The sequence below is a fragment of the Apium graveolens genome, chromosome 10 (genome assembly GCF_009905375.1).
Source record: "Apium graveolens cultivar Ventura chromosome 10, ASM990537v1, whole genome shotgun sequence".
Lineage (NCBI taxonomy): Eukaryota > Viridiplantae > Streptophyta > Magnoliopsida > Apiales > Apiaceae > Apium > Apium graveolens.
In genome coordinates this window covers 230469191-230483147 of record NC_133656.1, presented here as the reverse complement: position 1 = coordinate 230483147, position 13957 = coordinate 230469191, and positions in this window count along the sequence as shown.

The following is a 13957-nucleotide window of genomic DNA, read 5'->3' as shown; positions in this document are numbered from 1 at the left end:
CAACAAAAAATATATTTATATTCTTGTTTGTGTTGTATAATTTATATTTAATGAATGAATATATATAGGGTAGTTAGTGTATGTTTAAAACGAAACGATTATACTTAATCTGTAGAATGCCATTAGTATGTTTACAAATAAAAAGTTAGAAAATAACATTTATGTTGAATACATAGTTAACCAAAAATTTTGAATTTTTTTAAAATAAATTATATGTACTATGTACCGGTCTATATTATTACTGAGTTCACTACTAACTTACAATTAACTTATTCAATTTAAAAAGATAAAAAAATGCATAATTGAAGTCAGGATGACTTGCAATCATAATATACAATAATGTAAAATTTACACTATTATTAATATAAAAGTTGATTTTAATGAAAAATGTTAGTTTTTGAAATTTAATGTATGTATGCATGGAAAAATGTTAGTTTTTTTATTTACACTACGGTTACCAAAGTAACATTAAGTTATGTGTGTGTATCAACATGTAAATTATCGTATGTTACATTTCTTAGTAAATTACGATGGTTTCAATTATTTATATGCTAAATATCTGATTTATGTACATTATAATCGCTATTAATATCTAGTGAGACAAATGATTACTTAAATAACATGTATTTGTAATTATTCAAAAATTAAAATTATGTAATAAATACATTGCAATAATTTAAATATGATATTCATATTATCACTGCCAAACAGTCTACATCTAGTTTTTACGCAACTGAGTATCAATCATGGTTGTAACATAAAAATAAATTATATATTATAAAGAGTTATTATTGATATTTATGATTTTTTTCAAGAATTCGAAGGAAAAATTATAATTATATCGTTATTTAAACCGTTTTAAGTTCATTTCATTACTACTCTAATATTTTTTCATATAATAATTTGATAACAGTGTATACTATTCTTCTAAAATTGAATATTTTTTAATTTGATAAAGTTTTATAAATACAGTTGGACTGGTTTATTCATTCAGATTATTGAACAATATTTTTTTCTATTATATAGTATAAAATGCATTGAATCCAATGATATAAAATAGAATAGATATAACTTTTATTTGAATTATTCAAAATATAAAAATAATTCAAAATATTTGTACAATATTGTCTTGATCAATGAATATTATTTATATAGAAGATTTTTTTTTAAAAAGCTAGTTTTTTTAAAGTGAAAAATGAAAAAAAAATCGATTTAATATATCATCGTAGTTTCAAAAAAATCTCGTGAGATCTCATATCAAATTTCGAATATTTTTAAAATCGGGACAAGTCCCAAAAATAAATAAGCAATTGACTTGATCTTATTAACACCTCAAACACCTTAATTTATATTAACATAAGATATTAAAAAAATCACATTATTGGTAAGATATTATCGCCAAACTTGTAATTTAAATTTACTAAACGTAGAATGTGAATATGTTTTTTTGGCTGGGTCATGTAGTCAAATTTCGAGTATTTTAATTACTTGTTATAATAATAAAATATGTTAAAAATATATGAGATACATTTTCAAACTAAAAAAAGATTAATAAATAAGATAATAATTCATTTATGTATTATGTCTAATTTTGTATTCGAAATTTAATTCTTTAAAATTAACTGTACAAATTTTCAAGTAACTATCCTTTTTTACGGATTCAAGTAACTATCTTTAAAGTTTAATAAATTATTCAGTTAGCACACTTACATATTATGTGTGTGATAAAAAGCATGTGTGACATTATGGTGTAGTAGTATGAGTTTGTATAAGCGAATGAAATATATCGAGTTCGATTCCCACGAATCATATCTTTTATATAAAAATTAAAAATAGGGGTAATTTAATTTTTTTAATAAGACTTTTTAATCTCACTAATTATATAAGTGTCACTAATCATTTTTGTTTCTTCTTCTTTTATAACGAGGTGTTATTTCACTAAATCTTATTTTAATTCAAATCTTATTATTATTATTATTATTATTATTATTATTATTATTATAAATTGCAGTATATTACAATATTAGTATTGTGTTTGACGGGAGGGCGGCTCAAACAATTTTTTTTAATTTTAATATTAATTCATATCATAATTTTTTTACAAAAACCATGAGATATGAAAGATCTTGATCTGTGCAGAGCTGAAGCCGGGTGAATAGATTATTGTTGGTAGCTTACAAATACAATGTAGGAACTTACAAATACCATGCACGAACTGAAATCCATGTGCAAGTCACGGGTCACTATTTTCATAAAATTCATGTATTCAATTAAAATTCACATGTTTCCTAATTTATAAATGAAAGGATTTTAAATTTTAAAAAATATGTATCATTATTTATTAAAAAAAAGGAGTTCATATTATTTTATCACATTATAAATCTAAAAATACATGTAAAATCAAAGTAGAATAGTTTAAGTTTATAAAAAAAAAATGTATTACTCCCCCTCTCATTTTTGTTGTCTACTATTATCATTTTTCTCTGTCCCAAAATAATTATCCAATTTGATTAATATGATAAATAAGTGGTGAATAAAAGGTGTGTAAAAGAGAAATAAAAGGTAAAAATTGTTGTTGTAGTTTTACATTATGGCGGCTATCATTCTATTTAATTTGATTGAATAAAATTTGAATTTAAATTGATGGACGAAAAAATAAGACGGAGGGAGTATTATTTAACAAGGATGAGATGTGAGAAATTATGTAACATATTAACATCCTATAAAACTAGACAACATATTCACATATCTATCTATCTATACTATTATATTAAAGACGAAACAATGAAATTTTGGTTGATAGTCGGTTTGGTCACCGTAATTATAATAATATTTAAAATAAAACACTCTCATAAACGAATTAATATTCATAACAGATTATAATATGTCTAGTAATTTTCGTTATATATATATATATATATATATATATATAATTCACCCGGTCGGGCTAAACAAAATTATACTATTGATCTGATTTTAAATAAAAAAATAAAAAAATTACATATAATCAGTTGGATTTGAAGAATCGGGCTAAAATAAAATAATAAATATTCCAGCTAAAAATATTATATTATTGGACCGGATTATAAGAAAATAAAATTTTGAAAGGAAATTCGTTGAGTCGATATAATGTCATCAAACTAAAACAAAGCAATACATGTTATTCATTCGGTTTTTAATAAAATAATAATCACCCGAGGATAAAACAAAATCAAACAAAATCGTAAGGATAATTAGTCAGATTTGGCTTATATAATATGTATCAAGCTAATATAAACTTTTTGTCACTGACTCATAAAATTTTACATTTGATTCGGGTTTAAACATATTAAACTAACATAAATCCGAATATAGTTAATTAGATTTGGTCGATTAATAGACTAATGACAACTCGTTTACTATTGATCTCAACCAAAATTTATCTTTTAATTAAATATATTAAGCATCAATAAAAATTATATATTTTAATCATTACATTATTTTTTAATATTGTAGTATCACTGACTTATACACCTATGTGTATATTAATAAGTATTATCAAATAATATTATTATAATTTCAAATAAATTAGTTTCATGACTTAAATTTTTTACTTCAAATTAAATTTAAAAATATTATGTAATGTTAAATATAATCCGTGCATCGCGCAGGTGTTAGGCTAATTTAAAAAATTAGATTTGCAATTTTATACTGGACAATGATATTTAAAGTAGACAATATATTCGAAATATACAATTTTTGATCAGTATTATATTTGATGGGAGTACGACTCAAATTAATTTTAATCTAAATTATAATATTAATTAATATCAAAACTTATAAAAAGTTTGAACGTCGTCGCGAAACGCGGCTTCGTTTACTAGTTAAAAAGTAAGAGTCATGCTTTTAATCCCCCTGTCTATCAACAAATGAACTATACCATTTAATCACTAAAAAAATAACTAAAATACTAATATAGAGGGATTATAAGATAAATATATTTATTTTCTATGACTTACTAATACCCCCTTTTTATTAATTTTTAAAATAAATACAATTTATTTCATCTCATGCATGTGTATATAAATATAGTTTTTATTTTAGGACAATTCTGAATTATACTTCAATTCAAATACCGTACTTTCAAAAAAAAATTAAGGATTACAATTCTAGTTCTAATCTGATTCGGTATATCCCGTGCATGTGTTTATATATATAGTTTTTAGTTTATGACAATTCCGAATTATACTTCAATTCGAATACGTTACTTTAAAAAAAATTAAACAATCCAATTTTAGTTCTAATCTCATTCGGTATATCCCGCACGTGTGTTCATATATATAATTTTTATTTTAAGACAATTACGAATTATACTTCAATTCGAATATGTTACTTTAAAAAAAATAAGAATTGCAATTTTAATTCTAATCTAATTCGGTATATCCCACCGGGTTTTTCACAAATACATTTTTTTAAAAAATTTTGCAAAAATATAGTTTTTCACAATTTAATTTTATAAAATACAATTTTTCAATTTTTTTGTGTCTTAGGATATTTGTATCTGAAGATCTTTACGGCCCAGCAAGACACATATAACAAAATACGATGATCTATATAATACGATATACGAAATAAATACTTTCTATACATATTCTTGTTATTATTCCATACACATAATACACATACCACATAAATAATAGTAATTCAAAACTAATAATCCATGTTAATTCCACTACGAACCTGTGATAACATCCCTAAATTTTCAGAAAACTGTCATTACAAACCGGTGAGTACGATCCTCAGTTCTTATTCGATATTTTCACAAATCATGAAATAAATCAGAGATCTCTAATTATTGTCTAGACATCACATATAAACATTGATACATATTTTATATCACATAATACTATCAAATATATCATCACCTAGCCCAAGTTTTGATTAGACACACAACTTTAAAAAAACGCTAGTAAGATCGATCGAAAACTTACCCCAAGTTCTGACAAGACCTAAATTTACTCTTTTTGACCATCTAAACAATTTTTTCTTGAAAAACTCGAATCACAAAAGTTGAAAAGAACGAAAAGACCTTTCCGTAAAGTCCAGAATCAACGAATTCCGACTTACGATGAATTTTATACGAATTTTATAAGATTGCTGATTTTTATGGCTTTTTACCCTATGAATTTAATATTAAAAATGAGGAAGACTTACAGAATGTATTTATAACTATACAAAACCCTTTTTCTTAACCTATAAGTTATCCATATTAAAATCTGATTCAGATTTTAGGTCCATTAGTGTATACCAATTTTAAATTCTAATGTTAATCAAATTTTAATCATTTTTTCTCTATTATTCCTATTTTTAATCTAACTCTAAAAATTATAGAATATTACATATAAACCTCCTTAAAAAGAACTCAGTCCCCAAATTCACAACAAACCTATACATCTACGTCTGCCAATCTCTTATAGGTCAAACTTAAACTATGGTCCACAGGAATGTGTTAGGTAATGAATCACACTATCTTCAAAACTCACTTAATTTTGGTATTAAAAATTAAGATGCTTTGCTACAAAATTTCTAAGCTCTTCTAAGTTAAAGAGCTCAGCTTCTTCTCGAGAGTGTTACAAGATTTTTTTTATATAAATTGTTACTTCTAACTAGAGGACCAATGTTAAAAGCAAATGAACACAAGGAGCACCTATAAGAGTGAGACATTGTATTGTGTCAGCTCAGTTAATTGCTGGTTTACACAGTGGATAATAGACATGCTATTAGCTTTTCTAAACTGTCTCTTGTCATTTCTATGTATAGAAAAACAAATCTTCCATTTCTGGCTTAACATATCTTTAGCATCCCGTGTTTACTTTAATCTTCCTCTGTCAATTAATCTTTGCCATTGATCTTGCACACTCTTCAAGCTGCTTTTTGTAGACTTGTCAATCCAGCAATTGGATTGTTTGTTGATTATTTATCTTGGATATTAAACTGATCTGTAATTCTGTACTTTGAGACTGTACTTCGAGATCTCCAGTTTGATTCATTTGAACACTTGATATCTCGATAAGTATACAGGCTTATCGAGATGTCTGGTACTCCATAATGAGTTTGGCTTGTAGAGGTCTTCAGCTCATCGAGATCTCTAGTCTTCATAACTTCACTTGACTTGTAGATTTCGCTAAGTTCTCGAATGGATATAGACTTGTCGATAACTATGAGTTCTCTTGTGAAAGAATGACTTGTCGATATCTTTTTGAGTTCTCGAGTAACTTTCCTAACTTATCTACTCCTGGTGGCTGTTGCTTATCCGTTGAGTAGATATTGCTAATCCGTCGAGTAGATGTATAGCTGATCCGTCAAGTAGATATTACTCATCCGTCGAGTAGATGTTATCCATCCATCGAGTGGATATATATATATATAGCTCATCCATCGAGTGGATATTGCTTATCCGTCGGTACTCTCTAGAGTTTGAATGACTTCTCTATAAGACATTCTGGAGTTCTCGAATGACTTCTCTATAACATTAAATCTGTGACTAGTAGAGATCTTGACTTAGAACATTTTTCTCCAAACAGATTTATTCAACTCCAAGCTTCTTCAAAATTCTTCTGAGGCATGATCTTCTTGATCTTCTTCCAGATAGAATCCTTAGGCTTGATACTGTTTTAGGAAAAAGACTCCAGTCTGCTCTTTTGCATTTTTTACAGACTTTAATTGTTACAAGTACGGAATACAAATTTAGATAACAATACAACTTACTTAGGGTTGACAAGTTGTCTTAGTCTTGTTAAAGTACATGAATGCCTTTTACAACAATCTCCTCCAATTTGTGAGAAGATTGCTTCACACATATTCATGCATGTTAACAAGACTAACCCCAATTTTAAAACTGATGGAAGATAATATTAAAACATAATGCTTGATAAAATTACAACTTGAACAACATAAGATTCACCAAGTTCCAGGATTATAGGAATCAGGTAAAGACGATTTTTACATCTGCTTCCTCTCTAAATTTATCCTTCAAGTGATCAAGAATTTCAAGTTCTTCTATGATGAGAGTTCCACTTAGAGCTTCTACAAGTTTTTGCCTTGCTACCTTAGAGTACCCTTGGTTCAGATACTCTAATCTGAATCTTGAGAACTCACCAACTTTAATGTTTAGAAATCTACCATCTTTAGAAATTCTGCTCAATCCTTTTGCTTTCAACTCTTATGATCTTTTTATAAACATATCTATTTCTTCATCATATTTCCTTCTTCTTTCTTCAGCTTCAGCCTTATTTCTTCTCTTTGTTTCCTCCCTTTCAATCAACCATTCAGCCAAAGATGATCTCCAAGTCCTTGTAATAGTGTCCTTGCCTTTTATCAAACTTAGCACTCTCTTAATTTCTGCAGGAGTCAAAGAATCCATTAAGTTTTTGTTTAGAAGAGTGAATGCACCATCCTTAAAATAGACTCTGACTTCTCTCAGTGATACAACCCATACTTTGACAATTTCCTCAGCTGAATTTAGGAAATGATCTTCATCTGTGATGCACCAATTTATAGGTAGAAAGTCAGATTCTTTGAAGCAATTACAGATGGCCCTTTCAGTGACTTCCACTTCCTTTACAGACTTGACTTTCTTAGGCTTTCTTCCCACATATTTGAGATTTAATTTTAGTGAAGGTTTGGCGAAAGGCAGGGTTGTTATTTTCTTGAAGTTTGTGAGGCTTGAGGTGATTGGAATTTTTAGGAAGGAGTTGGCAGTTTGTCTGTAAACAAATTTTGGCTTAGGCATTTGGGAAGATTTGATGTTAGAGACAGTTGATGTTGTGAGTTGAGCTGATGTGTGAGGTGGTTGTGTTTGGATATTTAGGGTTGTTTGAGTTTTTGAGTTATCATGAGGTTTTCTGCTCTTCTTTTCCCATTTTCTCCTCATGTCTTCATCTTTCTTGTCATCGTCCTTCTTTTCTTCACCCCTGCTTCCAGATGTCTTAGTAGACTGACTTGAATTTAAGCCAGAAGAATTTTGATCATCTTTCTTCTGCTCATCATCATCCAAATCATCTTTGTTGATTTTTGTTTTGGGCAAGTTTGCTTCTGCATTATCCAGATATCTTCTCAACAATTTTATCATCTCATCATCTTCAACAATCTTGTTCCTTTTTACTTTCAGCTTAGTTTCAAGAGTCGTGATGAGCCTTTTGTTTGCCATGACACACTGTTTAGTAACTTGAAAATGTTTGAAATGTTTGGTAGTAGAACAAATGTATGCCACTCCCTTGCTAGGCTGTAGATAAGCTTCTGGGAAAGCAGCTACTTGTGCATTCTTCAATTCTGTTAGCAATAGAGTATCTTCATGAATCACAATTTTGACTTTGCTTATCAAAACATCTAATTCAGATGCCCTCCTAGAGATAAGATAGTTACAGGACACCTGCATACATTTGTCTACCCCTGAGTCATTAATGTTGACCACTATTCTTCTTTCCTTAAAATTGTCTTTATCCAAGATCACTCTTATTGAATTTATTGTCCTGTCTAATGCTTTCTTGTAGGTGAAGAAATTGTTATTGAGAGAAACTCTGAGTGCCTTAAGCAGTTCATCAAATTCTCTGCTTTGACTGGGACCCTCAGATGCCTTAAAAATTCTCTCAATTCCAATATCAATTTTTCGATTTAAACTCTCTTCATCACTTTGGACTTGTTGATATGACCTTGAGTGTGCCAACCTAGCCTCTATCTCCCCCTTAGTCTTGTTGACAGGCATGAGAAGGGGAGTAGGGATTTCAGGTCTTACTTGTTCAGGCAAAGAAGGTCATGGTATGTTGAGTTTACCCATGATGGCTCCTAAGGCTATGGAATTTTGAATTTGAAGATGCTTATGGGAGTCCACCAGAGTTTGGATGTCTGTTTGTTGGCTCTTGACAAGAGATGTCAAAGCCTGAACTTGTGCAGTGAGAGAGGAGTTGGAGTCTTGCAATGCTGTGACTTGATCCTGTAGAGACTAAATTTGCAGATTTGTTGAGGTGGATCCAGACTGATAAGAGTTGCTAGATGTGCCAAAGTGTTCTCCTACAGCCTCTTTGATCCCTTCCATCAGCAATGCCGAAGGTTTATATCTGCTCTGGTGAAGTTGATCCAGCTAGACCTTGGTCTCATTTGAGTGAGTAATTTGTTGTTGGATCACTGTATGGAGATTTGTGAAGGATAGTTTGAGATTTTTGACTTCCTTCTCAATAGAGGCAAGATCCATCCTAGCCATTTGCTCAGAAAAATGCTTGAATTTCGAAGAGATATGCTCTTGAGATGGTATGATCATGTCCATTTTCTCATTCACCAGTTTTGTGATTCTGTTTTCATGACCAGTGAGCTTGATTTCAAGAGCCTTACCAAACAGATGAAATGCTTTGAGCTGAGCTTTGTATACATCTGTAATGGCATCATAGACAGCTTCTGGACTCAAGTCTTTTGCATTGATGCCCTGAATAGTAACATACTCTTCTCTGAATCTGGCCAAAACTTGATTCATCTCCAAGGCAAAGTCCTCAGACAGCCATGCATCCGCATTCCCATCCGGCTCCGCATCATTGACAATTTTCTCCTTTTGCTCCTCAACTTCTTCATTGTAAGCAAGCATGATGGCTTGATAATCTTGGTTGCTCATGTTGGAAGTTAAAAGATGTTGTGAGATGTTAGTCAGTCCAAAGATCTGCTCTATTAGTAGATCATCTACAGGAGTTGGTTGAGAGGCAGATGCTTGTAGCCACTGAGAAAGTATATGAGGTTGTTGAGGTTGAGATCTTGATGGTTCATCAGAAACTCCTGTGACTGAGATCACAGTTTGACTCATAGATTTCTCTGTGGTTATGACAGTGTGTTGTCCTCCACTTGTAGTGGGAACCTCTAATTGAATTGAAGGGGATTTGACTGGGTTACTGCCATGTGCACCAGCCTCAAACCCTTGTGTGACTTGCAACACACTGGCACTTGAATGTGTTAAGCTTGCCTCCCCTATAACAGGATCATGGACAATTATACTCCCAGCTTCAACTGCAAAGGCAATTTCTGCTAGGATTGTGAGGGGAGTTGTTCCTTCATAAAGAACCTCCAATTGAATTGGAGAGGATTTAGATAGCTCCCCCTCATGAGTTCTACCCTCAAACCTTTCAGTCTGTGAGGACTGTTTTGCACATGAAGGTGCATTAGAGATATCCACGGGGTCTTCAGTAAATACTGATGAACCCCTCATATTTGTGATGGTGTCATCAAGGTTTACCCCAGCATGTAGCCTATCACCATCTGAATGAAGTGTCTGGGTGGTGAGCAAAACTTCTTGAGCTAAGTCACTTGATTTTTGATGCACTTGAGAAATGAAGTCAAGTGGAATTGGAATAGAAGAAATATTAGATAGAAGAAATTATTGCTCAGCTGTGAATGTTGGCAGCTCCCCCTGAATAGATGAGGGAGCTTCAAGAGATGTGTTCTCACAGTGAGTGCCTTCCTTGTTTCTCCTACCAGACACTTGAATTGCTCCTTGTGCAGGCTGTGCAGACTCACTCCTGATTGTTTTTACAACTGCACCCTTTTGAGATGATGTAGAGGAAGATAGAGTGGTCAGCTCAGTTTATTTACTTCTTTTGGATGTTTTGACCAGAGGTGGTACTCTTTCAGCTTTCTCCTCACCACTCTCATTTAACACTGCTAGGTTTATCTCCTTTCTCTTCTTTTTACTGACCTCACCTTTTTGAGAAGATGAGGTAGTTGGTTTCCTAACTTCTAAAGGTTGTGAAAGAATGGTTGCAGCTTGGGAAGATCCCTGTTGGTGATCCTGTGTTTGTACTTCCACAAGTTCAGGAATCATAACTATACTAGATTGTGCATTTGATCTCATGTCAGGCATAGAATAAGGATAAGTCCCAAATCTTTCCAACATAAATGGAGTGATTTTCAGGCTTACACTGACCTTATTTTTTGTAGTAAGTGAGCCAAATATTATCTTGGACACTTGCTTACAATTGCCTATCTTAGTACTATCTATACCATTCAACAGATGTATGCCAGCTACTTTATTATTTAAAGTGGACATAATAAATCTAGGAAAGAATATTTCCTTACCTCTAGCTATTAGGGGCATAATCAGCCTGGTTGCAAGTTCTTCCAGGATCAGTAGACCAACATTCAGGTGTCTGTTGTGGGCAATTGAATACACCAGCTTTTGCACAACACTTGAGATATTGTCATATCCAGTTTTTCTGCAAGTAAAGGCCCTTACTATAGAGTCAAAGATGAATGACCACTCCTTCCTTAGATTGGTTCTGTTTAAGCGTGACAGGTTGATTCTCGCACTATAATTGATGAAGTCCATAAACTCAGTCAGCTCATCAGGAGTTGGCACCTCCACCAGATTCTCAGTTGGCAGCCCCAAAGCTCTATTCATATCTTGATCATTGAATTCTATTTTTTGGCCTCCAATTGTGCATGTCACCACCAGAGAGAGAGAATTGTTGTTAACATCAATCCTCACAACAGCTGTAGTCCAGAAATCATGCAGCACATCTAGATATAGTACTGGATTTGCAGTCAAGGCGCCTGCAAGATAGGATTCTGATAACAGTTTTACAAACCCCTTGAAACTATCAGGAGCTTGGTTTGCATTAGTGAAAGCAAGATAATTAGTTCCTTTCTTCGGGATAGATGCCCTATCAACATTTTGAGCCATAGTTGATTGATGAGAATTAATGGGTAGGAAAGATTTCTCAGAAAGAGTGAAAAATGAGAGAGAAAGCAGTTATAGATTGAAAGCTAGGTCACTTTAGATCTCGAAAGCTGTAAGTATGTATGTATCGAGAAGTCTTGGTATTTATAGTAAAAGAAGATGACTTGTCGAGAACTCAAAAAAACATTTAGAGTTGTCTATCGAGAAGTCATTTAAAGAAGTGAAGTACATGTCGAGAAGTCATTTTAAATTACTCTTATAGAGAACTCAACTTTGACTTGTCAAAATGTCAAATAAATACCAAGTTTGTCCAAAAAGTGGACTGAATTAATTCTAACTTTTACTTGAATAAATTTAAAATAAAATTAGAATAAATATTCCAAAAGTAATTTACCAAAATAATTTATCAGTTTAAATTATTTCAGTTCTGAGTTATTGATAAGTCAAGAATTGTACTTGTAGAGAACTCTGTGAATGAACATTATTAGAGAACTCTACAAGGACTTGTCGATAAGTCATTTTAAACCTATCGAGAAGTCACTCGAGAAATCAGTAAGTTGACTTATCGAGGACTCACTCGAGAATTCCTAAAATGACTTGTCGAGAAGTCAATTTAAACTTATCGAGAACTCAGTTTGCTAGATACTTTTGGTTATTGTAATTCTGCCTTGAGTTAATTTTATATATTAAGGATGTAAATTAACATCTAAGCAGTTTACTCAGAATTTGAAAAATTCCAAGTTAAATGAATTTTAAAGATAAATATACAGAGATTTATGAAATATTTATAATTCATATTTCAGTTAATTTCCAATTTTAATCAAATTAATTTTGATTTACTGGAGATTAATCTGCTGCACAACATTAGCTGAGTTATTGCCTTAGGATGAAGAATTGAGCAAACCAATTTCACTTACAAGTCTAGTGAAAGTTTCTTCATCCAAAGGTTTAGTAAAAATGTCATCTAGTTGTATTTCTGTTGGTGCAAGAAGTTTTAATGCTAAACCAGGATACAGGTCTTACAAAGACAGAATTTTTATCTGTGAAACCAACAGCTTCATAAATGATTCCCTTGGAATGTCATGATTCCAAGTTGAGCTTCCTTGCAGTATCTGAAGATCCTCTTTCTCCCCCTGAGGTTGTGCAATCAAACTCAGGTGTATGAGATGAGCTTCCATTTGCTATGATTCTCTTGTTGGGTAGTTTCTTCATTTCCTTAGTCTGACAAACTTTACACACTTCAACTTGAGCAAGCTTGTTTCTTTCTCCTGATACCTTGGTATAGAAGCAACAAATACCATTCTTATTTGTTGAGTCAAAATCTTCAACAACAAGCTTCCTTTTCTTGCTCCCTTAAGAGCAACTTCACTAGTTTTCTTGCTGATAACAGTGCATTCTCCTTGTAGAATAAGACTTGAGACCATTGTCTATAATATGCTAATTATGAAAAGACTCACTTCAAGATCAGCTACCAGTGCTACATTAATCAAAGACAACATTTTCAAAACATTCTTGTCATATCCCATTTTGAATCCTTTGTTGTTGTCTTCAAAGGTCACAAATGGGTCAACTTTCTCCTCAAATTGTGATAGCAGGGCTTTATCACCATTCATATGCCTGGAACATCTACTGTCTATAATCCAGATGACTTTCTTCACTTGCCCTGCACACAATGAGTCTTAAGTGTGTTTGGAAACCCAAGCAGTGTTGGGTAGTTTCTTCTTGGGAACTTTTTCAGGATAAGTATAATGAGTAATTTTAGAAGAAACAGAATTCAGTGATTGTTGTGCATGTTTTCCTTATGATGTAGACTCATTTCTTGATTCTTTAAGATCTACTCCCAGTTTATGACAACTCTTCATTACCTTCATGTTGCAAGGAATGTAGTCAAACTTGTCACAGAATGAATAAGGATCATTAGCATTAGCTTCATTGTATTTGCAAGCTTCTTCAGTTGACTTGCTAACAACCTTTTTACAAAGGTGAGTTAGATGATTTGAAGAGCCACATTTTTCACACTTCTTTCTAGTAGCATTTGCAAAATAGGCAAAATTATTGCTTTTGTTTATCCCTATTTTTCCATTTTTATTTCTCTTTTTCTTTCTTGCATCTACAGCTTTGGTTTCTTGAACAGGAGTCTTGGGACTGTGTTTGTTCATGAGCTTCTCTTCAGTTTTTAAAGTCTGAACTGATTCTTCAGTTTTCTTTTCTTTATCTATATCAGCAATTTCTTGCTTGATTATCAATTCATCTTCACTGAAGTTG